This window comes from Montipora capricornis, unplaced genomic scaffold, assembly GCF_036669925.1.
Source record: "Montipora capricornis isolate CH-2021 unplaced genomic scaffold, ASM3666992v2 scaffold_231, whole genome shotgun sequence".
NCBI classification, from domain to species: Eukaryota; Metazoa; Cnidaria; class Anthozoa; order Scleractinia; family Acroporidae; genus Montipora; species Montipora capricornis.
The window spans coordinates 17324-37157 of NW_027179982.1; the positions used below are offsets into that span (position 1 = coordinate 17324).

At 44.1% G+C, this 19834-nt stretch overlaps 44 non-coding genes and 1 pseudogene across 44 annotated transcripts; all 45 read left to right on the plus strand.

Moving 5' to 3' along the window:
• The first annotated feature begins 115 nt into the window (after nt 1-115).
• Nucleotides 116-234, plus strand: LOC138034904 (5S ribosomal RNA). Its single transcript, XR_011129277.1, has one exon. It is a non-coding gene; the product is annotated as a 5S ribosomal RNA (ribosomal RNA).
• A 326-nt stretch (nt 235-560) lies between these two features.
• On the plus strand, nt 561-679 carry LOC138034905 (5S ribosomal RNA). The gene has a single exon (XR_011129278.1). It is a non-coding gene; the product is annotated as a 5S ribosomal RNA (ribosomal RNA).
• A 326-nt stretch (nt 680-1005) lies between these two features.
• On the plus strand, nt 1006-1124 carry LOC138034907 (5S ribosomal RNA). Its single transcript, XR_011129279.1, has one exon. It is a non-coding gene; the product is annotated as a 5S ribosomal RNA (ribosomal RNA).
• Nucleotides 1125-1450: 326 nt separating this feature from the next.
• LOC138034908 (5S ribosomal RNA) lies at nt 1451-1569 on the plus strand. Its single transcript, XR_011129280.1, has one exon. It is a non-coding gene; the product is annotated as a 5S ribosomal RNA (ribosomal RNA).
• A 326-nt stretch (nt 1570-1895) lies between these two features.
• On the plus strand, nt 1896-2014 carry LOC138034909 (5S ribosomal RNA). Its single transcript, XR_011129281.1, has one exon. It is a non-coding gene; the product is annotated as a 5S ribosomal RNA (ribosomal RNA).
• Nucleotides 2015-2340: 326 nt separating this feature from the next.
• On the plus strand, nt 2341-2459 carry LOC138034910 (5S ribosomal RNA). Its single transcript, XR_011129282.1, has one exon. It is a non-coding gene; the product is annotated as a 5S ribosomal RNA (ribosomal RNA).
• Nucleotides 2460-2785: 326 nt separating this feature from the next.
• On the plus strand, nt 2786-2904 carry LOC138034911 (5S ribosomal RNA). The gene has a single exon (XR_011129283.1). It is a non-coding gene; the product is annotated as a 5S ribosomal RNA (ribosomal RNA).
• A 326-nt stretch (nt 2905-3230) lies between these two features.
• On the plus strand, nt 3231-3349 carry LOC138034912 (5S ribosomal RNA). Its single transcript, XR_011129284.1, has one exon. It is a non-coding gene; the product is annotated as a 5S ribosomal RNA (ribosomal RNA).
• Nucleotides 3350-3675: 326 nt separating this feature from the next.
• Nucleotides 3676-3794, plus strand: LOC138034914 (5S ribosomal RNA). The gene has a single exon (XR_011129286.1). It is a non-coding gene; the product is annotated as a 5S ribosomal RNA (ribosomal RNA).
• Nucleotides 3795-4120: 326 nt separating this feature from the next.
• On the plus strand, nt 4121-4239 carry LOC138034915 (5S ribosomal RNA). The gene has a single exon (XR_011129287.1). It is a non-coding gene; the product is annotated as a 5S ribosomal RNA (ribosomal RNA).
• A 326-nt stretch (nt 4240-4565) lies between these two features.
• LOC138034916 (5S ribosomal RNA) lies at nt 4566-4684 on the plus strand. The gene has a single exon (XR_011129288.1). It is a non-coding gene; the product is annotated as a 5S ribosomal RNA (ribosomal RNA).
• A 326-nt stretch (nt 4685-5010) lies between these two features.
• Nucleotides 5011-5129, plus strand: LOC138034917 (5S ribosomal RNA). Its single transcript, XR_011129289.1, has one exon. It is a non-coding gene; the product is annotated as a 5S ribosomal RNA (ribosomal RNA).
• A 326-nt stretch (nt 5130-5455) lies between these two features.
• On the plus strand, nt 5456-5574 carry LOC138034918 (5S ribosomal RNA). The gene has a single exon (XR_011129290.1). It is a non-coding gene; the product is annotated as a 5S ribosomal RNA (ribosomal RNA).
• Nucleotides 5575-5900: 326 nt separating this feature from the next.
• LOC138034833 (5S ribosomal RNA) lies at nt 5901-6019 on the plus strand. The gene has a single exon (XR_011129210.1). It is a non-coding gene; the product is annotated as a 5S ribosomal RNA (ribosomal RNA).
• A 326-nt stretch (nt 6020-6345) lies between these two features.
• Nucleotides 6346-6464, plus strand: LOC138034834 (5S ribosomal RNA). The gene has a single exon (XR_011129211.1). It is a non-coding gene; the product is annotated as a 5S ribosomal RNA (ribosomal RNA).
• Nucleotides 6465-6790: 326 nt separating this feature from the next.
• LOC138034835 (5S ribosomal RNA) lies at nt 6791-6909 on the plus strand. The gene has a single exon (XR_011129212.1). It is a non-coding gene; the product is annotated as a 5S ribosomal RNA (ribosomal RNA).
• Nucleotides 6910-7235: 326 nt separating this feature from the next.
• On the plus strand, nt 7236-7354 carry LOC138034836 (5S ribosomal RNA). Its single transcript, XR_011129213.1, has one exon. It is a non-coding gene; the product is annotated as a 5S ribosomal RNA (ribosomal RNA).
• Nucleotides 7355-7680: 326 nt separating this feature from the next.
• Nucleotides 7681-7799, plus strand: LOC138034837 (5S ribosomal RNA). Its single transcript, XR_011129214.1, has one exon. It is a non-coding gene; the product is annotated as a 5S ribosomal RNA (ribosomal RNA).
• A 326-nt stretch (nt 7800-8125) lies between these two features.
• On the plus strand, nt 8126-8244 carry LOC138034839 (5S ribosomal RNA). The gene has a single exon (XR_011129216.1). It is a non-coding gene; the product is annotated as a 5S ribosomal RNA (ribosomal RNA).
• Nucleotides 8245-8570: 326 nt separating this feature from the next.
• Nucleotides 8571-8689, plus strand: LOC138034840 (5S ribosomal RNA). The gene has a single exon (XR_011129217.1). It is a non-coding gene; the product is annotated as a 5S ribosomal RNA (ribosomal RNA).
• Nucleotides 8690-9015: 326 nt separating this feature from the next.
• Nucleotides 9016-9134, plus strand: LOC138034841 (5S ribosomal RNA). Its single transcript, XR_011129218.1, has one exon. It is a non-coding gene; the product is annotated as a 5S ribosomal RNA (ribosomal RNA).
• Nucleotides 9135-9460: 326 nt separating this feature from the next.
• LOC138034842 (5S ribosomal RNA) lies at nt 9461-9579 on the plus strand. Its single transcript, XR_011129219.1, has one exon. It is a non-coding gene; the product is annotated as a 5S ribosomal RNA (ribosomal RNA).
• A 326-nt stretch (nt 9580-9905) lies between these two features.
• On the plus strand, nt 9906-10024 carry LOC138034843 (5S ribosomal RNA). The gene has a single exon (XR_011129220.1). It is a non-coding gene; the product is annotated as a 5S ribosomal RNA (ribosomal RNA).
• A 326-nt stretch (nt 10025-10350) lies between these two features.
• LOC138034845 (5S ribosomal RNA) lies at nt 10351-10469 on the plus strand. The gene has a single exon (XR_011129221.1). It is a non-coding gene; the product is annotated as a 5S ribosomal RNA (ribosomal RNA).
• Nucleotides 10470-10795: 326 nt separating this feature from the next.
• On the plus strand, nt 10796-10914 carry LOC138034870 (5S ribosomal RNA; annotated as a pseudogene).
• A 339-nt stretch (nt 10915-11253) lies between these two features.
• LOC138034846 (5S ribosomal RNA) lies at nt 11254-11372 on the plus strand. Its single transcript, XR_011129222.1, has one exon. It is a non-coding gene; the product is annotated as a 5S ribosomal RNA (ribosomal RNA).
• Nucleotides 11373-11698: 326 nt separating this feature from the next.
• Nucleotides 11699-11817, plus strand: LOC138034847 (5S ribosomal RNA). The gene has a single exon (XR_011129223.1). It is a non-coding gene; the product is annotated as a 5S ribosomal RNA (ribosomal RNA).
• Nucleotides 11818-12143: 326 nt separating this feature from the next.
• On the plus strand, nt 12144-12262 carry LOC138034848 (5S ribosomal RNA). Its single transcript, XR_011129224.1, has one exon. It is a non-coding gene; the product is annotated as a 5S ribosomal RNA (ribosomal RNA).
• Nucleotides 12263-12588: 326 nt separating this feature from the next.
• LOC138034849 (5S ribosomal RNA) lies at nt 12589-12707 on the plus strand. The gene has a single exon (XR_011129225.1). It is a non-coding gene; the product is annotated as a 5S ribosomal RNA (ribosomal RNA).
• Nucleotides 12708-13033: 326 nt separating this feature from the next.
• Nucleotides 13034-13152, plus strand: LOC138034851 (5S ribosomal RNA). The gene has a single exon (XR_011129227.1). It is a non-coding gene; the product is annotated as a 5S ribosomal RNA (ribosomal RNA).
• Nucleotides 13153-13478: 326 nt separating this feature from the next.
• Nucleotides 13479-13597, plus strand: LOC138034852 (5S ribosomal RNA). The gene has a single exon (XR_011129228.1). It is a non-coding gene; the product is annotated as a 5S ribosomal RNA (ribosomal RNA).
• A 326-nt stretch (nt 13598-13923) lies between these two features.
• On the plus strand, nt 13924-14042 carry LOC138034853 (5S ribosomal RNA). Its single transcript, XR_011129229.1, has one exon. It is a non-coding gene; the product is annotated as a 5S ribosomal RNA (ribosomal RNA).
• Nucleotides 14043-14368: 326 nt separating this feature from the next.
• On the plus strand, nt 14369-14487 carry LOC138034854 (5S ribosomal RNA). The gene has a single exon (XR_011129230.1). It is a non-coding gene; the product is annotated as a 5S ribosomal RNA (ribosomal RNA).
• A 326-nt stretch (nt 14488-14813) lies between these two features.
• On the plus strand, nt 14814-14932 carry LOC138034855 (5S ribosomal RNA). The gene has a single exon (XR_011129231.1). It is a non-coding gene; the product is annotated as a 5S ribosomal RNA (ribosomal RNA).
• Nucleotides 14933-15258: 326 nt separating this feature from the next.
• On the plus strand, nt 15259-15377 carry LOC138034856 (5S ribosomal RNA). Its single transcript, XR_011129232.1, has one exon. It is a non-coding gene; the product is annotated as a 5S ribosomal RNA (ribosomal RNA).
• A 326-nt stretch (nt 15378-15703) lies between these two features.
• Nucleotides 15704-15822, plus strand: LOC138034857 (5S ribosomal RNA). Its single transcript, XR_011129233.1, has one exon. It is a non-coding gene; the product is annotated as a 5S ribosomal RNA (ribosomal RNA).
• A 326-nt stretch (nt 15823-16148) lies between these two features.
• On the plus strand, nt 16149-16267 carry LOC138034858 (5S ribosomal RNA). The gene has a single exon (XR_011129234.1). It is a non-coding gene; the product is annotated as a 5S ribosomal RNA (ribosomal RNA).
• Nucleotides 16268-16594: 327 nt separating this feature from the next.
• Nucleotides 16595-16713, plus strand: LOC138034859 (5S ribosomal RNA). Its single transcript, XR_011129235.1, has one exon. It is a non-coding gene; the product is annotated as a 5S ribosomal RNA (ribosomal RNA).
• Nucleotides 16714-17039: 326 nt separating this feature from the next.
• LOC138034860 (5S ribosomal RNA) lies at nt 17040-17158 on the plus strand. The gene has a single exon (XR_011129236.1). It is a non-coding gene; the product is annotated as a 5S ribosomal RNA (ribosomal RNA).
• A 326-nt stretch (nt 17159-17484) lies between these two features.
• LOC138034862 (5S ribosomal RNA) lies at nt 17485-17603 on the plus strand. Its single transcript, XR_011129238.1, has one exon. It is a non-coding gene; the product is annotated as a 5S ribosomal RNA (ribosomal RNA).
• Nucleotides 17604-17929: 326 nt separating this feature from the next.
• Nucleotides 17930-18048, plus strand: LOC138034863 (5S ribosomal RNA). The gene has a single exon (XR_011129239.1). It is a non-coding gene; the product is annotated as a 5S ribosomal RNA (ribosomal RNA).
• A 326-nt stretch (nt 18049-18374) lies between these two features.
• On the plus strand, nt 18375-18493 carry LOC138034864 (5S ribosomal RNA). Its single transcript, XR_011129240.1, has one exon. It is a non-coding gene; the product is annotated as a 5S ribosomal RNA (ribosomal RNA).
• A 326-nt stretch (nt 18494-18819) lies between these two features.
• Nucleotides 18820-18938, plus strand: LOC138034866 (5S ribosomal RNA). Its single transcript, XR_011129242.1, has one exon. It is a non-coding gene; the product is annotated as a 5S ribosomal RNA (ribosomal RNA).
• A 326-nt stretch (nt 18939-19264) lies between these two features.
• LOC138034865 (5S ribosomal RNA) lies at nt 19265-19383 on the plus strand. Its single transcript, XR_011129241.1, has one exon. It is a non-coding gene; the product is annotated as a 5S ribosomal RNA (ribosomal RNA).
• A 326-nt stretch (nt 19384-19709) lies between these two features.
• LOC138034868 (5S ribosomal RNA) lies at nt 19710-19829 on the plus strand. Its single transcript, XR_011129244.1, has one exon. It is a non-coding gene; the product is annotated as a 5S ribosomal RNA (ribosomal RNA).
• The last annotated feature ends 5 nt before the right edge of the window (nt 19830-19834 follow it).

The following is a 19834-nucleotide window of genomic DNA, read 5'->3' on the forward strand; positions in this document are numbered from 1 at the left end:
GCATTTTACCAATGCCATTGCCGGTGAAGGGTTAAAGAACCATCACAGAGGAAACAGTTATTTGCTCAGTTCAACTTGCCCGCTCAAAACACACAACAAGAACGGGCTTTCTTCCGTCTACGACCATACCACAGGCAAAAAACCGGGTCTCGTCCGATCCCCGTAGTCAAATCCTGTAGGGCGAGAGTAGTACTTCGACGGGAGACCGCTTGGGAATATCTCGTGTTGTAGACTTCTATTTGACTCTACATTTTGTCGTTATATGACTTGTTTTACTTTGGTTTTCTGTGGGCATTGAGCTAATTAGCACGCGCGCTTGTAAAACTTGTCGTCACAATTCAAGCTTTAGCAAATGACATTCCATGGAATCGAATCGAGGAAAAGCTTTGTTTACTCGAGTCCCGGATGTTGAAAGGAATTTTTGAACGGGAAACATTAACTCTCTGCATTTTACCAATGCCATTGCCGGTGAAGGGTTAAAGAACCATCACAGAGGAAACAGTTATTTGCTCAGTTCAACTTGCCCGCTCAAAACACACAACAAGAACGGGCTTTCTTCCGTCTACGACCATACCACAGGCAAAAAACCGGGTCTCGTCCGATCCCCGTAGTCAAATCCTGTAGGGCGAGAGTAGTACTTCGACGGGAGACCGCTTGGGAATATCTCGTGTTGTAGACTTCTATTTGACTCTACATTTTGTCGTTATATGACTTGTTTTACTTTGGTTTTCTGTGGGCATTGAGCTAATTAGCACGCGCGCTTGTAAAACTTGTCGTCACAATTCAAGCTTTAGCAAATGACATTCCATGGAATCGAATCGAGGAAAAGCTTTGTTTACTCGAGTCCCGGATGTTGAAAGGAATTTTTGAACGGGAAACATTAACTCTCTGCATTTTACCAATGCCATTGCCGGTGAAGGGTTAAAGAACCATCACAGAGGAAACAGTTATTTGCTCAGTTCAACTTGCCCGCTCAAAACACACAACAAGAACGGGCTTTCTTCCGTCTACGACCATACCACAGGCAAAAAACCGGGTCTCGTCCGATCCCCGTAGTCAAATCCTGTAGGGCGAGAGTAGTACTTCGACGGGAGACCGCTTGGGAATATCTCGTGTTGTAGACTTCTATTTGACTCTACATTTTGTCGTTATATGACTTGTTTTACTTTGGTTTTCTGTGGGCATTGAGCTAATTAGCACGCGCGCTTGTAAAACTTGTCGTCACAATTCAAGCTTTAGCAAATGACATTCCATGGAATCGAATCGAGGAAAAGCTTTGTTTACTCGAGTCCCGGATGTTGAAAGGAATTTTTGAACGGGAAACATTAACTCTCTGCATTTTACCAATGCCATTGCCGGTGAAGGGTTAAAGAACCATCACAGAGGAAACAGTTATTTGCTCAGTTCAACTTGCCCGCTCAAAACACACAACAAGAACGGGCTTTCTTCCGTCTACGACCATACCACAGGCAAAAAACCGGGTCTCGTCCGATCCCCGTAGTCAAATCCTGTAGGGCGAGAGTAGTACTTCGACGGGAGACCGCTTGGGAATATCTCGTGTTGTAGACTTCTATTTGACTCTACATTTTGTCGTTATATGACTTGTTTTACTTTGGTTTTCTGTGGGCATTGAGCTAATTAGCACGCGCGCTTGTAAAACTTGTCGTCACAATTCAAGCTTTAGCAAATGACATTCCATGGAATCGAATCGAGGAAAAGCTTTGTTTACTCGAGTCCCGGATGTTGAAAGGAATTTTTGAACGGGAAACATTAACTCTCTGCATTTTACCAATGCCATTGCCGGTGAAGGGTTAAAGAACCATCACAGAGGAAACAGTTATTTGCTCAGTTCAACTTGCCCGCTCAAAACACACAACAAGAACGGGCTTTCTTCCGTCTACGACCATACCACAGGCAAAAAACCGGGTCTCGTCCGATCCCCGTAGTCAAATCCTGTAGGGCGAGAGTAGTACTTCGACGGGAGACCGCTTGGGAATATCTCGTGTTGTAGACTTCTATTTGACTCTACATTTTGTCGTTATATGACTTGTTTTACTTTGGTTTTCTGTGGGCATTGAGCTAATTAGCACGCGCGCTTGTAAAACTTGTCGTCACAATTCAAGCTTTAGCAAATGACATTCCATGGAATCGAATCGAGGAAAAGCTTTGTTTACTCGAGTCCCGGATGTTGAAAGGAATTTTTGAACGGGAAACATTAACTCTCTGCATTTTACCAATGCCATTGCCGGTGAAGGGTTAAAGAACCATCACAGAGGAAACAGTTATTTGCTCAGTTCAACTTGCCCGCTCAAAACACACAACAAGAACGGGCTTTCTTCCGTCTACGACCATACCACAGGCAAAAAACCGGGTCTCGTCCGATCCCCGTAGTCAAATCCTGTAGGGCGAGAGTAGTACTTCGACGGGAGACCGCTTGGGAATATCTCGTGTTGTAGACTTCTATTTGACTCTACATTTTGTCGTTATATGACTTGTTTTACTTTGGTTTTCTGTGGGCATTGAGCTAATTAGCACGCGCGCTTGTAAAACTTGTCGTCACAATTCAAGCTTTAGCAAATGACATTCCATGGAATCGAATCGAGGAAAAGCTTTGTTTACTCGAGTCCCGGATGTTGAAAGGAATTTTTGAACGGGAAACATTAACTCTCTGCATTTTACCAATGCCATTGCCGGTGAAGGGTTAAAGAACCATCACAGAGGAAACAGTTATTTGCTCAGTTCAACTTGCCCGCTCAAAACACACAACAAGAACGGGCTTTCTTCCGTCTACGACCATACCACAGGCAAAAAACCGGGTCTCGTCCGATCCCCGTAGTCAAATCCTGTAGGGCGAGAGTAGTACTTCGACGGGAGACCGCTTGGGAATATCTCGTGTTGTAGACTTCTATTTGACTCTACATTTTGTCGTTATATGACTTGTTTTACTTTGGTTTTCTGTGGGCATTGAGCTAATTAGCACGCGCGCTTGTAAAACTTGTCGTCACAATTCAAGCTTTAGCAAATGACATTCCATGGAATCGAATCGAGGAAAAGCTTTGTTTACTCGAGTCCCGGATGTTGAAAGGAATTTTTGAACGGGAAACATTAACTCTCTGCATTTTACCAATGCCATTGCCGGTGAAGGGTTAAAGAACCATCACAGAGGAAACAGTTATTTGCTCAGTTCAACTTGCCCGCTCAAAACACACAACAAGAACGGGCTTTCTTCCGTCTACGACCATACCACAGGCAAAAAACCGGGTCTCGTCCGATCCCCGTAGTCAAATCCTGTAGGGCGAGAGTAGTACTTCGACGGGAGACCGCTTGGGAATATCTCGTGTTGTAGACTTCTATTTGACTCTACATTTTGTCGTTATATGACTTGTTTTACTTTGGTTTTCTGTGGGCATTGAGCTAATTAGCACGCGCGCTTGTAAAACTTGTCGTCACAATTCAAGCTTTAGCAAATGACATTCCATGGAATCGAATCGAGGAAAAGCTTTGTTTACTCGAGTCCCGGATGTTGAAAGGAATTTTTGAACGGGAAACATTAACTCTCTGCATTTTACCAATGCCATTGCCGGTGAAGGGTTAAAGAACCATCACAGAGGAAACAGTTATTTGCTCAGTTCAACTTGCCCGCTCAAAACACACAACAAGAACGGGCTTTCTTCCGTCTACGACCATACCACAGGCAAAAAACCGGGTCTCGTCCGATCCCCGTAGTCAAATCCTGTAGGGCGAGAGTAGTACTTCGACGGGAGACCGCTTGGGAATATCTCGTGTTGTAGACTTCTATTTGACTCTACATTTTGTCGTTATATGACTTGTTTTACTTTGGTTTTCTGTGGGCATTGAGCTAATTAGCACGCGCGCTTGTAAAACTTGTCGTCACAATTCAAGCTTTAGCAAATGACATTCCATGGAATCGAATCGAGGAAAAGCTTTGTTTACTCGAGTCCCGGATGTTGAAAGGAATTTTTGAACGGGAAACATTAACTCTCTGCATTTTACCAATGCCATTGCCGGTGAAGGGTTAAAGAACCATCACAGAGGAAACAGTTATTTGCTCAGTTCAACTTGCCCGCTCAAAACACACAACAAGAACGGGCTTTCTTCCGTCTACGACCATACCACAGGCAAAAAACCGGGTCTCGTCCGATCCCCGTAGTCAAATCCTGTAGGGCGAGAGTAGTACTTCGACGGGAGACCGCTTGGGAATATCTCGTGTTGTAGACTTCTATTTGACTCTACATTTTGTCGTTATATGACTTGTTTTACTTTGGTTTTCTGTGGGCATTGAGCTAATTAGCACGCGCGCTTGTAAAACTTGTCGTCACAATTCAAGCTTTAGCAAATGACATTCCATGGAATCGAATCGAGGAAAAGCTTTGTTTACTCGAGTCCCGGATGTTGAAAGGAATTTTTGAACGGGAAACATTAACTCTCTGCATTTTACCAATGCCATTGCCGGTGAAGGGTTAAAGAACCATCACAGAGGAAACAGTTATTTGCTCAGTTCAACTTGCCCGCTCAAAACACACAACAAGAACGGGCTTTCTTCCGTCTACGACCATACCACAGGCAAAAAACCGGGTCTCGTCCGATCCCCGTAGTCAAATCCTGTAGGGCGAGAGTAGTACTTCGACGGGAGACCGCTTGGGAATATCTCGTGTTGTAGACTTCTATTTGACTCTACATTTTGTCGTTATATGACTTGTTTTACTTTGGTTTTCTGTGGGCATTGAGCTAATTAGCACGCGCGCTTGTAAAACTTGTCGTCACAATTCAAGCTTTAGCAAATGACATTCCATGGAATCGAATCGAGGAAAAGCTTTGTTTACTCGAGTCCCGGATGTTGAAAGGAATTTTTGAACGGGAAACATTAACTCTCTGCATTTTACCAATGCCATTGCCGGTGAAGGGTTAAAGAACCATCACAGAGGAAACAGTTATTTGCTCAGTTCAACTTGCCCGCTCAAAACACACAACAAGAACGGGCTTTCTTCCGTCTACGACCATACCACAGGCAAAAAACCGGGTCTCGTCCGATCCCCGTAGTCAAATCCTGTAGGGCGAGAGTAGTACTTCGACGGGAGACCGCTTGGGAATATCTCGTGTTGTAGACTTCTATTTGACTCTACATTTTGTCGTTATATGACTTGTTTTACTTTGGTTTTCTGTGGGCATTGAGCTAATTAGCACGCGCGCTTGTAAAACTTGTCGTCACAATTCAAGCTTTAGCAAATGACATTCCATGGAATCGAATCGAGGAAAAGCTTTGTTTACTCGAGTCCCGGATGTTGAAAGGAATTTTTGAACGGGAAACATTAACTCTCTGCATTTTACCAATGCCATTGCCGGTGAAGGGTTAAAGAACCATCACAGAGGAAACAGTTATTTGCTCAGTTCAACTTGCCCGCTCAAAACACACAACAAGAACGGGCTTTCTTCCGTCTACGACCATACCACAGGCAAAAAACCGGGTCTCGTCCGATCCCCGTAGTCAAATCCTGTAGGGCGAGAGTAGTACTTCGACGGGAGACCGCTTGGGAATATCTCGTGTTGTAGACTTCTATTTGACTCTACATTTTGTCGTTATATGACTTGTTTTACTTTGGTTTTCTGTGGGCATTGAGCTAATTAGCACGCGCGCTTGTAAAACTTGTCGTCACAATTCAAGCTTTAGCAAATGACATTCCATGGAATCGAATCGAGGAAAAGCTTTGTTTACTCGAGTCCCGGATGTTGAAAGGAATTTTTGAACGGGAAACATTAACTCTCTGCATTTTACCAATGCCATTGCCGGTGAAGGGTTAAAGAACCATCACAGAGGAAACAGTTATTTGCTCAGTTCAACTTGCCCGCTCAAAACACACAACAAGAACGGGCTTTCTTCCGTCTACGACCATACCACAGGCAAAAAACCGGGTCTCGTCCGATCCCCGTAGTCAAATCCTGTAGGGCGAGAGTAGTACTTCGACGGGAGACCGCTTGGGAATATCTCGTGTTGTAGACTTCTATTTGACTCTACATTTTGTCGTTATATGACTTGTTTTACTTTGGTTTTCTGTGGGCATTGAGCTAATTAGCACGCGCGCTTGTAAAACTTGTCGTCACAATTCAAGCTTTAGCAAATGACATTCCATGGAATCGAATCGAGGAAAAGCTTTGTTTACTCGAGTCCCGGATGTTGAAAGGAATTTTTGAACGGGAAACATTAACTCTCTGCATTTTACCAATGCCATTGCCGGTGAAGGGTTAAAGAACCATCACAGAGGAAACAGTTATTTGCTCAGTTCAACTTGCCCGCTCAAAACACACAACAAGAACGGGCTTTCTTCCGTCTACGACCATACCACAGGCAAAAAACCGGGTCTCGTCCGATCCCCGTAGTCAAATCCTGTAGGGCGAGAGTAGTACTTCGACGGGAGACCGCTTGGGAATATCTCGTGTTGTAGACTTCTATTTGACTCTACATTTTGTCGTTATATGACTTGTTTTACTTTGGTTTTCTGTGGGCATTGAGCTAATTAGCACGCGCGCTTGTAAAACTTGTCGTCACAATTCAAGCTTTAGCAAATGACATTCCATGGAATCGAATCGAGGAAAAGCTTTGTTTACTCGAGTCCCGGATGTTGAAAGGAATTTTTGAACGGGAAACATTAACTCTCTGCATTTTACCAATGCCATTGCCGGTGAAGGGTTAAAGAACCATCACAGAGGAAACAGTTATTTGCTCAGTTCAACTTGCCCGCTCAAAACACACAACAAGAACGGGCTTTCTTCCGTCTACGACCATACCACAGGCAAAAAACCGGGTCTCGTCCGATCCCCGTAGTCAAATCCTGTAGGGCGAGAGTAGTACTTCGACGGGAGACCGCTTGGGAATATCTCGTGTTGTAGACTTCTATTTGACTCTACATTTTGTCGTTATATGACTTGTTTTACTTTGGTTTTCTGTGGGCATTGAGCTAATTAGCACGCGCGCTTGTAAAACTTGTCGTCACAATTCAAGCTTTAGCAAATGACATTCCATGGAATCGAATCGAGGAAAAGCTTTGTTTACTCGAGTCCCGGATGTTGAAAGGAATTTTTGAACGGGAAACATTAACTCTCTGCATTTTACCAATGCCATTGCCGGTGAAGGGTTAAAGAACCATCACAGAGGAAACAGTTATTTGCTCAGTTCAACTTGCCCGCTCAAAACACACAACAAGAACGGGCTTTCTTCCGTCTACGACCATACCACAGGCAAAAAACCGGGTCTCGTCCGATCCCCGTAGTCAAATCCTGTAGGGCGAGAGTAGTACTTCGACGGGAGACCGCTTGGGAATATCTCGTGTTGTAGACTTCTATTTGACTCTACATTTTGTCGTTATATGACTTGTTTTACTTTGGTTTTCTGTGGGCATTGAGCTAATTAGCACGCGCGCTTGTAAAACTTGTCGTCACAATTCAAGCTTTAGCAAATGACATTCCATGGAATCGAATCGAGGAAAAGCTTTGTTTACTCGAGTCCCGGATGTTGAAAGGAATTTTTGAACGGGAAACATTAACTCTCTGCATTTTACCAATGCCATTGCCGGTGAAGGGTTAAAGAACCATCACAGAGGAAACAGTTATTTGCTCAGTTCAACTTGCCCGCTCAAAACACACAACAAGAACGGGCTTTCTTCCGTCTACGACCATACCACAGGCAAAAAACCGGGTCTCGTCCGATCCCCGTAGTCAAATCCTGTAGGGCGAGAGTAGTACTTCGACGGGAGACCGCTTGGGAATATCTCGTGTTGTAGACTTCTATTTGACTCTACATTTTGTCGTTATATGACTTGTTTTACTTTGGTTTTCTGTGGGCATTGAGCTAATTAGCACGCGCGCTTGTAAAACTTGTCGTCACAATTCAAGCTTTAGCAAATGACATTCCATGGAATCGAATCGAGGAAAAGCTTTGTTTACTCGAGTCCCGGATGTTGAAAGGAATTTTTGAACGGGAAACATTAACTCTCTGCATTTTACCAATGCCATTGCCGGTGAAGGGTTAAAGAACCATCACAGAGGAAACAGTTATTTGCTCAGTTCAACTTGCCCGCTCAAAACACACAACAAGAACGGGCTTTCTTCCGTCTACGACCATACCACAGGCAAAAAACCGGGTCTCGTCCGATCCCCGTAGTCAAATCCTGTAGGGCGAGAGTAGTACTTCGACGGGAGACCGCTTGGGAATATCTCGTGTTGTAGACTTCTATTTGACTCTACATTTTGTCGTTATATGACTTGTTTTACTTTGGTTTTCTGTGGGCATTGAGCTAATTAGCACGCGCGCTTGTAAAACTTGTCGTCACAATTCAAGCTTTAGCAAATGACATTCCATGGAATCGAATCGAGGAAAAGCTTTGTTTACTCGAGTCCCGGATGTTGAAAGGAATTTTTGAACGGGAAACATTAACTCTCTGCATTTTACCAATGCCATTGCCGGTGAAGGGTTAAAGAACCATCACAGAGGAAACAGTTATTTGCTCAGTTCAACTTGCCCGCTCAAAACACACAACAAGAACGGGCTTTCTTCCGTCTACGACCATACCACAGGCAAAAAACCGGGTCTCGTCCGATCCCCGTAGTCAAATCCTGTAGGGCGAGAGTAGTACTTCGACGGGAGACCGCTTGGGAATATCTCGTGTTGTAGACTTCTATTTGACTCTACATTTTGTCGTTATATGACTTGTTTTACTTTGGTTTTCTGTGGGCATTGAGCTAATTAGCACGCGCGCTTGTAAAACTTGTCGTCACAATTCAAGCTTTAGCAAATGACATTCCATGGAATCGAATCGAGGAAAAGCTTTGTTTACTCGAGTCCCGGATGTTGAAAGGAATTTTTGAACGGGAAACATTAACTCTCTGCATTTTACCAATGCCATTGCCGGTGAAGGGTTAAAGAACCATCACAGAGGAAACAGTTATTTGCTCAGTTCAACTTGCCCGCTCAAAACACACAACAAGAACGGGCTTTCTTCCGTCTACGACCATACCACAGGCAAAAAACCGGGTCTCGTCCGATCCCCGTAGTCAAATCCTGTAGGGCGAGAGTAGTACTTCGACGGGAGACCGCTTGGGAATATCTCGTGTTGTAGACTTCTATTTGACTCTACATTTTGTCGTTATATGACTTGTTTTACTTTGGTTTTCTGTGGGCATTGAGCTAATTAGCACGCGCGCTTGTAAAACTTGTCGTCACAATTCAAGCTTTAGCAAATGACATTCCATGGAATCGAATCGAGGAAAAGCTTTGTTTACTCGAGTCCCGGATGTTGAAAGGAATTTTTGAACGGGAAACATTAACTCTCTGCATTTTACCAATGCCATTGCCGGTGAAGGGTTAAAGAACCATCACAGAGGAAACAGTTATTTGCTCAGTTCAACTTGCCCGCTCAAAACACACAACAAGAACGGGCTTTCTTCCGTCTACGACCATACCACAGGCAAAAAACCGGGTCTCGTCCGATCCCCGTAGTCAAATCCTGTAGGGCGAGAGTAGTACTTCGACGGGAGACCGCTTGGGAATATCTCGTGTTGTAGACTTCTATTTGACTCTACATTTTGTCGTTATATGACTTGTTTTACTTTGGTTTTCTGTGGGCATTGAGCTAATTAGCACGCGCGCTTGTAAAACTTGTCGTCACAATTCAAGCTTTAGCAAATGACATTCCATGGAATCGAATCGAGGAAAAGCTTTGTTTACTCGAGTCCCGGATGTTGAAAGGAATTTTTGAACGGGAAACATTAACTCTCTGCATTTTACCAATGCCATTGCCGGTGAAGGGTTAAAGAACCATCACAGAGGAAACAGTTATTTGCTCAGTTCAACTTGCCCGCTCAAAACACACAACAAGAACGGGCTTTCTTCCGTCTACGACCATACCACAGGCAAAAAACCGGGTCTCGTCCGATCCCCGTAGTCAAATCCTGTAGGGCGAGAGTAGTACTTCGACGGGAGACCGCTTGGGAATATCTCGTGTTGTAGACTTCTATTTGACTCTACATTTTGTCGTTATATGACTTGTTTTACTTTGGTTTTCTGTGGGCATTGAGCTAATTAGCACGCGCGCTTGTAAAACTTGTCGTCACAATTCAAGCTTTAGCAAATGACATTCCATGGAATCGAATCGAGGAAAAGCTTTGTTTACTCGAGTCCCGGATGTTGAAAGGAATTTTTGAACGGGAAACATTAACTCTCTGCATTTTACCAATGCCATTGCCGGTGAAGGGTTAAAGAACCATCACAGAGGAAACAGTTATTTGCTCAGTTCAACTTGCCCGCTCAAAACACACAACAAGAACGGGCTTTCTTCCGTCTACGACCATACCACAGGCAAAAAACCGGGTCTCGTCCGATCCCCGTAGTCAAATCCTGTAGGGCGAGAGTAGTACTTCGACGGGAGACCGCTTGGGAATATCTCGTGTTGTAGACTTCTATTTGACTCTACATTTTGTCGTTATATGACTTGTTTTACTTTGGTTTTCTGTGGGCATTGAGCTAATTAGCACGCGCGCTTGTAAAACTTGTCGTCACAATTCAAGCTTTAGCAAATGACATTCCATGGAATCGAATCGAGGAAAAGCTTTGTTTACTCGAGTCCCGGATGTTGAAAGGAATTTTTGAACGGGAAACATTAACTCTCTGCATTTTACCAATGCCATTGCCGGTGAAGGGTTAAAGAACCATCACAGAGGAAACAGTTATTTGCTCAGTTCAACTTGCCCGCTCAAAACACACAACAAGAACGGGCTTTCTTCCGTCTACGACCATACCACAGGCAAAAATACGGGTCGCGTCCGATCCCCGTAGGCTCATCCTGTAGGGCGAGAGTAGTACTTCGACGGGAGACCGCTTGGGAATATCTCGTGTTGTAGACTTCTATTTGACTCTACATCTTTGTCGTTATATGACTTGTTTTACTTGGTTTTTCTGTGGGCATTGAGCGACTTAGCACGCGCGCTTGTCAAACTTGCCCTCGCCAATTCAAGCTGTAGCAAATGACACTTCCATGGAATCGAATCGAGGAAAAGCTTTGTTTACGCGAGTCCCGGATGTTGAAAGGAATTTTTGAACGGGAAACAAAAAAACATTAACTCTCTGCATTTTATACCAATGCCATTGCCGGTGAAGGGTTAAAGAACCATCACAGAGGAAACAGTTATTTGCTCAGTTCAACTTGCCCGCTCAAAACACACAACAAGAGCGGGCTTTCTTCCGTCTACGACCATACCACAGGCAAAAAACCGGGTCTCGTCCGATCCCCGTAGTCAAATCCTGTAGGGCGAGAGTAGTACTTCGACGGGAGACCGCTTGGGAATATCTCGTGTTGTAGACTTCTATTTGACTCTACATTTTGTCGTTATATGACTTGTTTTACTTTGGTTTTCTGTGGGCATTGAGCTAATTAGCACGCGCGCTTGTAAAACTTGTCGTCACAATTCAAGCTTTAGCAAATGACATTCCATGGAATCGAATCGAGGAAAAGCTTTGTTTACTCGAGTCCCGGATGTTGAAAGGAATTTTTGAACGGGAAACATTAACTCTCTGCATTTTACCAATGCCATTGCCGGTGAAGGGTTAAAGAACCATCACAGAGGAAACAGTTATTTGCTCAGTTCAACTTGCCCGCTCAAAACACACAACAAGAACGGGCTTTCTTCCGTCTACGACCATACCACAGGCAAAAAACCGGGTCTCGTCCGATCCCCGTAGTCAAATCCTGTAGGGCGAGAGTAGTACTTCGACGGGAGACCGCTTGGGAATATCTCGTGTTGTAGACTTCTATTTGACTCTACATTTTGTCGTTATATGACTTGTTTTACTTTGGTTTTCTGTGGGCATTGAGCTAATTAGCACGCGCGCTTGTAAAACTTGTCGTCACAATTCAAGCTTTAGCAAATGACATTCCATGGAATCGAATCGAGGAAAAGCTTTGTTTACTCGAGTCCCGGATGTTGAAAGGAATTTTTGAACGGGAAACATTAACTCTCTGCATTTTACCAATGCCATTGCCGGTGAAGGGTTAAAGAACCATCACAGAGGAAACAGTTATTTGCTCAGTTCAACTTGCCCGCTCAAAACACACAACAAGAACGGGCTTTCTTCCGTCTACGACCATACCACAGGCAAAAAACCGGGTCTCGTCCGATCCCCGTAGTCAAATCCTGTAGGGCGAGAGTAGTACTTCGACGGGAGACCGCTTGGGAATATCTCGTGTTGTAGACTTCTATTTGACTCTACATTTTGTCGTTATATGACTTGTTTTACTTTGGTTTTCTGTGGGCATTGAGCTAATTAGCACGCGCGCTTGTAAAACTTGTCGTCACAATTCAAGCTTTAGCAAATGACATTCCATGGAATCGAATCGAGGAAAAGCTTTGTTTACTCGAGTCCCGGATGTTGAAAGGAATTTTTGAACGGGAAACATTAACTCTCTGCATTTTACCAATGCCATTGCCGGTGAAGGGTTAAAGAACCATCACAGAGGAAACAGTTATTTGCTCAGTTCAACTTGCCCGCTCAAAACACACAACAAGAACGGGCTTTCTTCCGTCTACGACCATACCACAGGCAAAAAACCGGGTCTCGTCCGATCCCCGTAGTCAAATCCTGTAGGGCGAGAGTAGTACTTCGACGGGAGACCGCTTGGGAATATCTCGTGTTGTAGACTTCTATTTGACTCTACATTTTGTCGTTATATGACTTGTTTTACTTTGGTTTTCTGTGGGCATTGAGCTAATTAGCACGCGCGCTTGTAAAACTTGTCGTCACAATTCAAGCTTTAGCAAATGACATTCCATGGAATCGAATCGAGGAAAAGCTTTGTTTACTCGAGTCCCGGATGTTGAAAGGAATTTTTGAACGGGAAACATTAACTCTCTGCATTTTACCAATGCCATTGCCGGTGAAGGGTTAAAGAACCATCACAGAGGAAACAGTTATTTGCTCAGTTCAACTTGCCCGCTCAAAACACACAACAAGAACGGGCTTTCTTCCGTCTACGACCATACCACAGGCAAAAAACCGGGTCTCGTCCGATCCCCGTAGTCAAATCCTGTAGGGCGAGAGTAGTACTTCGACGGGAGACCGCTTGGGAATATCTCGTGTTGTAGACTTCTATTTGACTCTACATTTTGTCGTTATATGACTTGTTTTACTTTGGTTTTCTGTGGGCATTGAGCTAATTAGCACGCGCGCTTGTAAAACTTGTCGTCACAATTCAAGCTTTAGCAAATGACATTCCATGGAATCGAATCGAGGAAAAGCTTTGTTTACTCGAGTCCCGGATGTTGAAAGGAATTTTTGAACGGGAAACATTAACTCTCTGCATTTTACCAATGCCATTGCCGGTGAAGGGTTAAAGAACCATCACAGAGGAAACAGTTATTTGCTCAGTTCAACTTGCCCGCTCAAAACACACAACAAGAACGGGCTTTCTTCCGTCTACGACCATACCACAGGCAAAAAACCGGGTCTCGTCCGATCCCCGTAGTCAAATCCTGTAGGGCGAGAGTAGTACTTCGACGGGAGACCGCTTGGGAATATCTCGTGTTGTAGACTTCTATTTGACTCTACATTTTGTCGTTATATGACTTGTTTTACTTTGGTTTTCTGTGGGCATTGAGCTAATTAGCACGCGCGCTTGTAAAACTTGTCGTCACAATTCAAGCTTTAGCAAATGACATTCCATGGAATCGAATCGAGGAAAAGCTTTGTTTACTCGAGTCCCGGATGTTGAAAGGAATTTTTGAACGGGAAACATTAACTCTCTGCATTTTACCAATGCCATTGCCGGTGAAGGGTTAAAGAACCATCACAGAGGAAACAGTTATTTGCTCAGTTCAACTTGCCCGCTCAAAACACACAACAAGAACGGGCTTTCTTCCGTCTACGACCATACCACAGGCAAAAAACCGGGTCTCGTCCGATCCCCGTAGTCAAATCCTGTAGGGCGAGAGTAGTACTTCGACGGGAGACCGCTTGGGAATATCTCGTGTTGTAGACTTCTATTTGACTCTACATTTTGTCGTTATATGACTTGTTTTACTTTGGTTTTCTGTGGGCATTGAGCTAATTAGCACGCGCGCTTGTAAAACTTGTCGTCACAATTCAAGCTTTAGCAAATGACATTCCATGGAATCGAATCGAGGAAAAGCTTTGTTTACTCGAGTCCCGGATGTTGAAAGGAATTTTTGAACGGGAAACATTAACTCTCTGCATTTTACCAATGCCATTGCCGGTGAAGGGTTAAAGAACCATCACAGAGGAAACAGTTATTTGCTCAGTTCAACTTGCCCGCTCAAAACACACAACAAGAACGGGCTTTCTTCCGTCTACGACCATACCACAGGCAAAAAACCGGGTCTCGTCCGATCCCCGTAGTCAAATCCTGTAGGGCGAGAGTAGTACTTCGACGGGAGACCGCTTGGGAATATCTCGTGTTGTAGACTTCTATTTGACTCTACATTTTGTCGTTATATGACTTGTTTTACTTTGGTTTTCTGTGGGCATTGAGCTAATTAGCACGCGCGCTTGTAAAACTTGTCGTCACAATTCAAGCTTTAGCAAATGACATTCCATGGAATCGAATCGAGGAAAAGCTTTGTTTACTCGAGTCCCGGATGTTGAAAGGAATTTTTGAACGGGAAACATTAACTCTCTGCATTTTACCAATGCCATTGCCGGTGAAGGGTTAAAGAACCATCACAGAGGAAACAGTTATTTGCTCAGTTCAACTTGCCCGCTCAAAACACACAACAAGAACGGGCTTTCTTCCGTCTACGACCATACCACAGGCAAAAAACCGGGTCTCGTCCGATCCCCGTAGTCAAATCCTGTAGGGCGAGAGTAGTACTTCGACGGGAGACCGCTTGGGAATATCTCGTGTTGTAGACTTCTATTTGACTCTACATTTTGTCGTTATATGACTTGTTTTACTTTGGTTTTCTGTGGGCATTGAGCTAATTAGCACGCGCGCTTGTAAAACTTGTCGTCACAATTCAAGCTTTAGCAAATGACATTCCATGGAATCGAATCGAGGAAAAGCTTTGTTTACTCGAGTCCCGGATGTTGAAAGGAATTTTTGAACGGGAAACATTAACTCTCTGCATTTTACCAATGCCATTGCCGGTGAAGGGTTAAAGAACCATCACAGAGGAAACAGTTATTTGCTCAGTTCAACTTGCCCGCTCAAAACACACAACAAGAACGGGCTTTCTTCCGTCTACGACCATACCACAGGCAAAAAACCGGGTCTCGTCCGATCCCCGTAGTCAAATCCTGTAGGGCGAGAGTAGTACTTCGACGGGAGACCGCTTGGGAATATCTCGTGTTGTAGACTTCTATTTGACTCTACATTTTGTCGTTATATGACTTGTTTTACTTTGGTTTTCTGTGGGCATTGAGCTAATTAGCACGCGCGCTTGTAAAACTTGTCGTCACAATTCAAGCTTTAGCAAATGACATTCCATGGAATCGAATCGAGGAAAAGCTTTGTTTACTCGAGTCCCGGATGTTGAAAGGAATTTTTGAACGGGAAACATTAACTCTCTGCATTTTACCAATGCCATTGCCGGTGAAGGGTTAAAGAACCATCACAGAGGAAACAGTTATTTGCTCAGTTCAACTTGCCCGCTCAAAACACACAACAAGAACGGGCTTTCTTCCGTCTACGACCATACCACAGGCAAAAAACCGGGTCTCGTCCGATCCCCGTAGTCAAATCCTGTAGGGCGAGAGTAGTACTTCGACGGGAGACCGCTTGGGAATATCTCGTGTTGTAGACTTCTATTTGACTCTACATTTTGTCGTTATATGACTTGTTTTACTTTGGTTTTCTGTGGGCATTGAGCTAATTAGCACGCGCGCTTGTAAAACTTGTCGTCACAATTCAAGCTTTAGCAAATGACATTCCATGGAATCGAATCGAGGAAAAGCTTTGTTTACTCGAGTCCCGGATGTTGAAAGGAATTTTTGAACGGGAAACATTAACTCTCTGCATTTTACCAATGCCATTGCCGGTGAAGGGTTAAAGAACCATCACAGAGGAAACAGTTATTTGCTCAGTTCAACTTGCCCGCTCAAAACACACAACAAGAACGGGCTTTCTTCCGTCTACGACCATACCACAGGCAAAAAACCGGGTCTCGTCCGATCCCCGTAGTCAAATCCTGTAGGGCGAGAGTAGTACTTCGACGGGAGACCGCTTGGGAATATCTCGTGTTGTAGACTTCTATTTGACTCTACATTTTGTCGTTATATGACTTGTTTTACTTTGGTTTTCTGTGGGCATTGAGCTAATTAGCACGCGCGCTTGTAAAACTTGTCGTCACAATTCAAGCTTTAGCAAATGACATTCCATGGAATCGAATCGAGGAAAAGCTTTGTTTACTCGAGTCCCGGATGTTGAAAGGAAATTTTGAACGGGAAACATTAACTCTCTGCATTTTACCAATGCCATTGCCGGTGAAGGGTTAAAGAACCATCACAGAGGAAACAGTTATTTGCTCAGTTCAACTTGCCCGCTCAAAAACACACAACAAGAACGGGCTTTCTTCCGTCTACGACCATACCACAGGCAAAAAACCGGGTCTCGTCCGATCCCCGTAGTCAAATCCTGTAGGGCGAGAGTAGTACTTCGACGGGAGACCGCTTGGGAATATCTCGTGTTGTAGACTTCTATTTGACTCTACATTTTGTCGTTATATGACTTGTTTTACTTTGGTTTTCTGTGGGCATTGAGCTAATTAGCACGCGCGCTTGTAAAACTTGTCGTCACAATTCAAGCTTTAGCAAATGACATTCCATGGAATCGAATCGAGGAAAAGCTTTGTTTACTCGAGTCCCGGATGTTGAAAGGAATTTTTGAACGGGAAACATTAACTCTCTGCATTTTACCAATGCCATTGCCGGTGAAGGGTTAAAGAACCATCACAGAGGAAACAGTTATTTGCTCAGTTCAACTTGCCCGCTCAAAACACACAACAAGAACGGGCTTTCTTCCGTCTACGACCATACCACAGGCAAAAAACCGGGTCTCGTCCGATCCCCGTAGTCAAATCCTGTAGGGCGAGAGTAGTACTTCGACGGGAGACCGCTTGGGAATATCTCGTGTTGTAGACTTCTATTTGACTCTACATTTTGTCGTTATATGACTTGTTTTACTTTGGTTTTCTGTGGGCATTGAGCTAATTAGCACGCGCGCTTGTAAAACTTGTCGTCACAATTCAAGCTTTAGCAAATGACATTCCATGGAATCGAATCGAGGAAAAGCTTTGTTTACTCGAGTCCCGGATGTTGAAAGGAATTTTTGAACGGGAAACATTAACTCTCTGCATTTTACCAATGCCATTGCCGGTGAAGGGTTAAAGAACCATCACAGAGGAAACAGTTATTTGCTCAGTTCAACTTGCCCGCTCAAAACACACAACAAGAACGGGCTTTCTTCCGTCTACGACCATACCACAGGCAAAAAACCGGGTCTCGTCCGATCCCCGTAGTCAAATCCTGTAGGGCGAGAGTAGTACTTCGACGGGAGACCGCTTGGGAATATCTCGTGTTGTAGACTTCTATTTGACTCTACATTTTGTCGTTATATGACTTGTTTTACTTTGGTTTTCTGTGGGCATTGAGCTAATTAGCACGCGCGCTTGTAAAACTTGTCGTCACAATTCAAGCTTTAGCAAATGACATTCCATGGAATCGAATCGAGGAAAAGCTTTGTTTACTCGAGTCCCGGATGTTGAAAGGAATTTTTGAACGGGAAACATTAACTCTCTGCATTTTACCAATGCCATTGCCGGTGAAGGGTTAAAGAACCATCACAGAGGAAACAGTTATTTGCTCAGTTCAACTTGCCCGCTCAAAACACACAACAAGAACGGGCTTTCTTCCGTCTACGACCATACCACAGGCAAAAAACCGGGTCTCGTCCGATCCCCGTAGTCAAATCCTGTAGGGCGAGAGTAGTACTTCGACGGGAGACCGCTTGGGAATATCTCGTGTTGTAGACTTCTATTTGACTCTACATTTTGTCGTTATATGACTTGTTTTACTTTGGTTTTCTGTGGGCATTGAGCTAATTAGCACGCGCGCTTGTAAAACTTGTCGTCACAATTCAAGCTTTAGCAAATGACATTCCATGGAATCGAATCGAGGAAAAGCTTTGTTTACTCGAGTCCCGGATGTTGAAAGGAATTTTTGAACGGGAAACATTAACTCTCTGCATTTTACCAATGCCATTGCCGGTGAAGGGTTAAAGAACCATCACAGAGGAAACAGTTATTTGCTCAGTTCAACTTGCCCGCTCAAAACACACAACAAGAACGGGCTTTCTTCCGTCTACGACCATACCACAGGCAAAAAACCGGGTCTCGTCCGATCCCCGTAGTCAAATCCTGTAGGGCGAGAGTAGTACTTCGACGGGAGACCGCTTGGGAATATCTCGTGTTGTAGACTTCTATTTGACTCTACATTTTGTCGTTATATGACTTGTTTTACTTTGGTTTTCTGTGGGCATTGAGCTAATTAGCACGCGCGCTTGTAAAACTTGTCGTCACAATTCAAGCTTTAGCAAATGACATTCCATGGAATCGAATCGAGGAAAAGCTTTGTTTACTCGAGTCCCGGATGTTGAAAGGAATTTTTGAACGGGAAACATTAACTCTCTGCATTTTACCAATGCCATTGCCGGTGAAGGGTTAAAGAACCATCACAGAGGAAACAGTTATTTGCTCAGTTCAACTTGCCCGCTCAAAACACACAACAAGAACGGGCTTTCTTCCGTCTACGACCATACCACAGGCAAAAAACCAGGTCTCGTCCGATCCCCGTAGTCAAATCCTGTAGGGCGAGAGTAGTACTTCGACGGGAGACCGCTTGGGAATATCTCGTGTTGTAGACTTCTATTTGACTCTACATTTTGTCGTTATATGACTTGTTTTACTTTGGTTTTCTGTGGGCATTGAGCTAATTAGCACGCGCGCTTGTAAAACTTGTCGTCACAATTCAAGCTTTAGCAAATGACATTCCATGGAATCGAATCGAGGAAAAGCTTTGTTTACTCGAGTCCCGGATGTTGAAAGGAAATTTTGAACGGGAAACATTAACTCTCTGCATTTTACCAATGCCATTGCCGGTGAAGGGTTAAAGAACCATCACAGAGGAAACAGTTATTTGCTCAGTTCAACTTGCCCGCTCAAAACACACAACAAGAACGGGCTTTCTTCCGTCTACGACCATACCACAGGCAAAAAACCGGGTCTCGTCCGATCCCCGTAGTCAAATCCTGTAGGGCGAGAGTAGTACTTCGACGGGAGACCGCTTGGGAATATCTCGTGTTGTAGACTTCTATTTGACTCTACATTTTGTCGTTATATGACTTGTTTTACTTTGGTTTTCTGTGGGCATTGAGCTAATTAGCACGCGCGCTTGTAAAACTTGTCGTCACAATTCAAGCTTTAGCAAATGACATTCCATGGAATCGAATCGAGGAAAAGCTTTGTTTACTCGAGTCCCGGATGTTGAAAGGAATTTTTGAACGGGAAACATTAACTCTCTGCATTTTACCAATGCCATTGCCGGTGAAGGGTTAAAGAACCATCACAGAGGAAACAGTTATTTGCTCAGTTCAACTTGCCCGCTCAAAACACACAACAAGAACGGGCTTTCTTCCGTCTACGACCATACCACAGGCAAAAAAACCGGGTCTCGTCCGATCCCCGTAGTCAAATCCTGTAGGGCGAGAGTAGTACTTCGACGGGAGACCGCTTGGGAATATCTCGTGTTGTAGACTTCTAT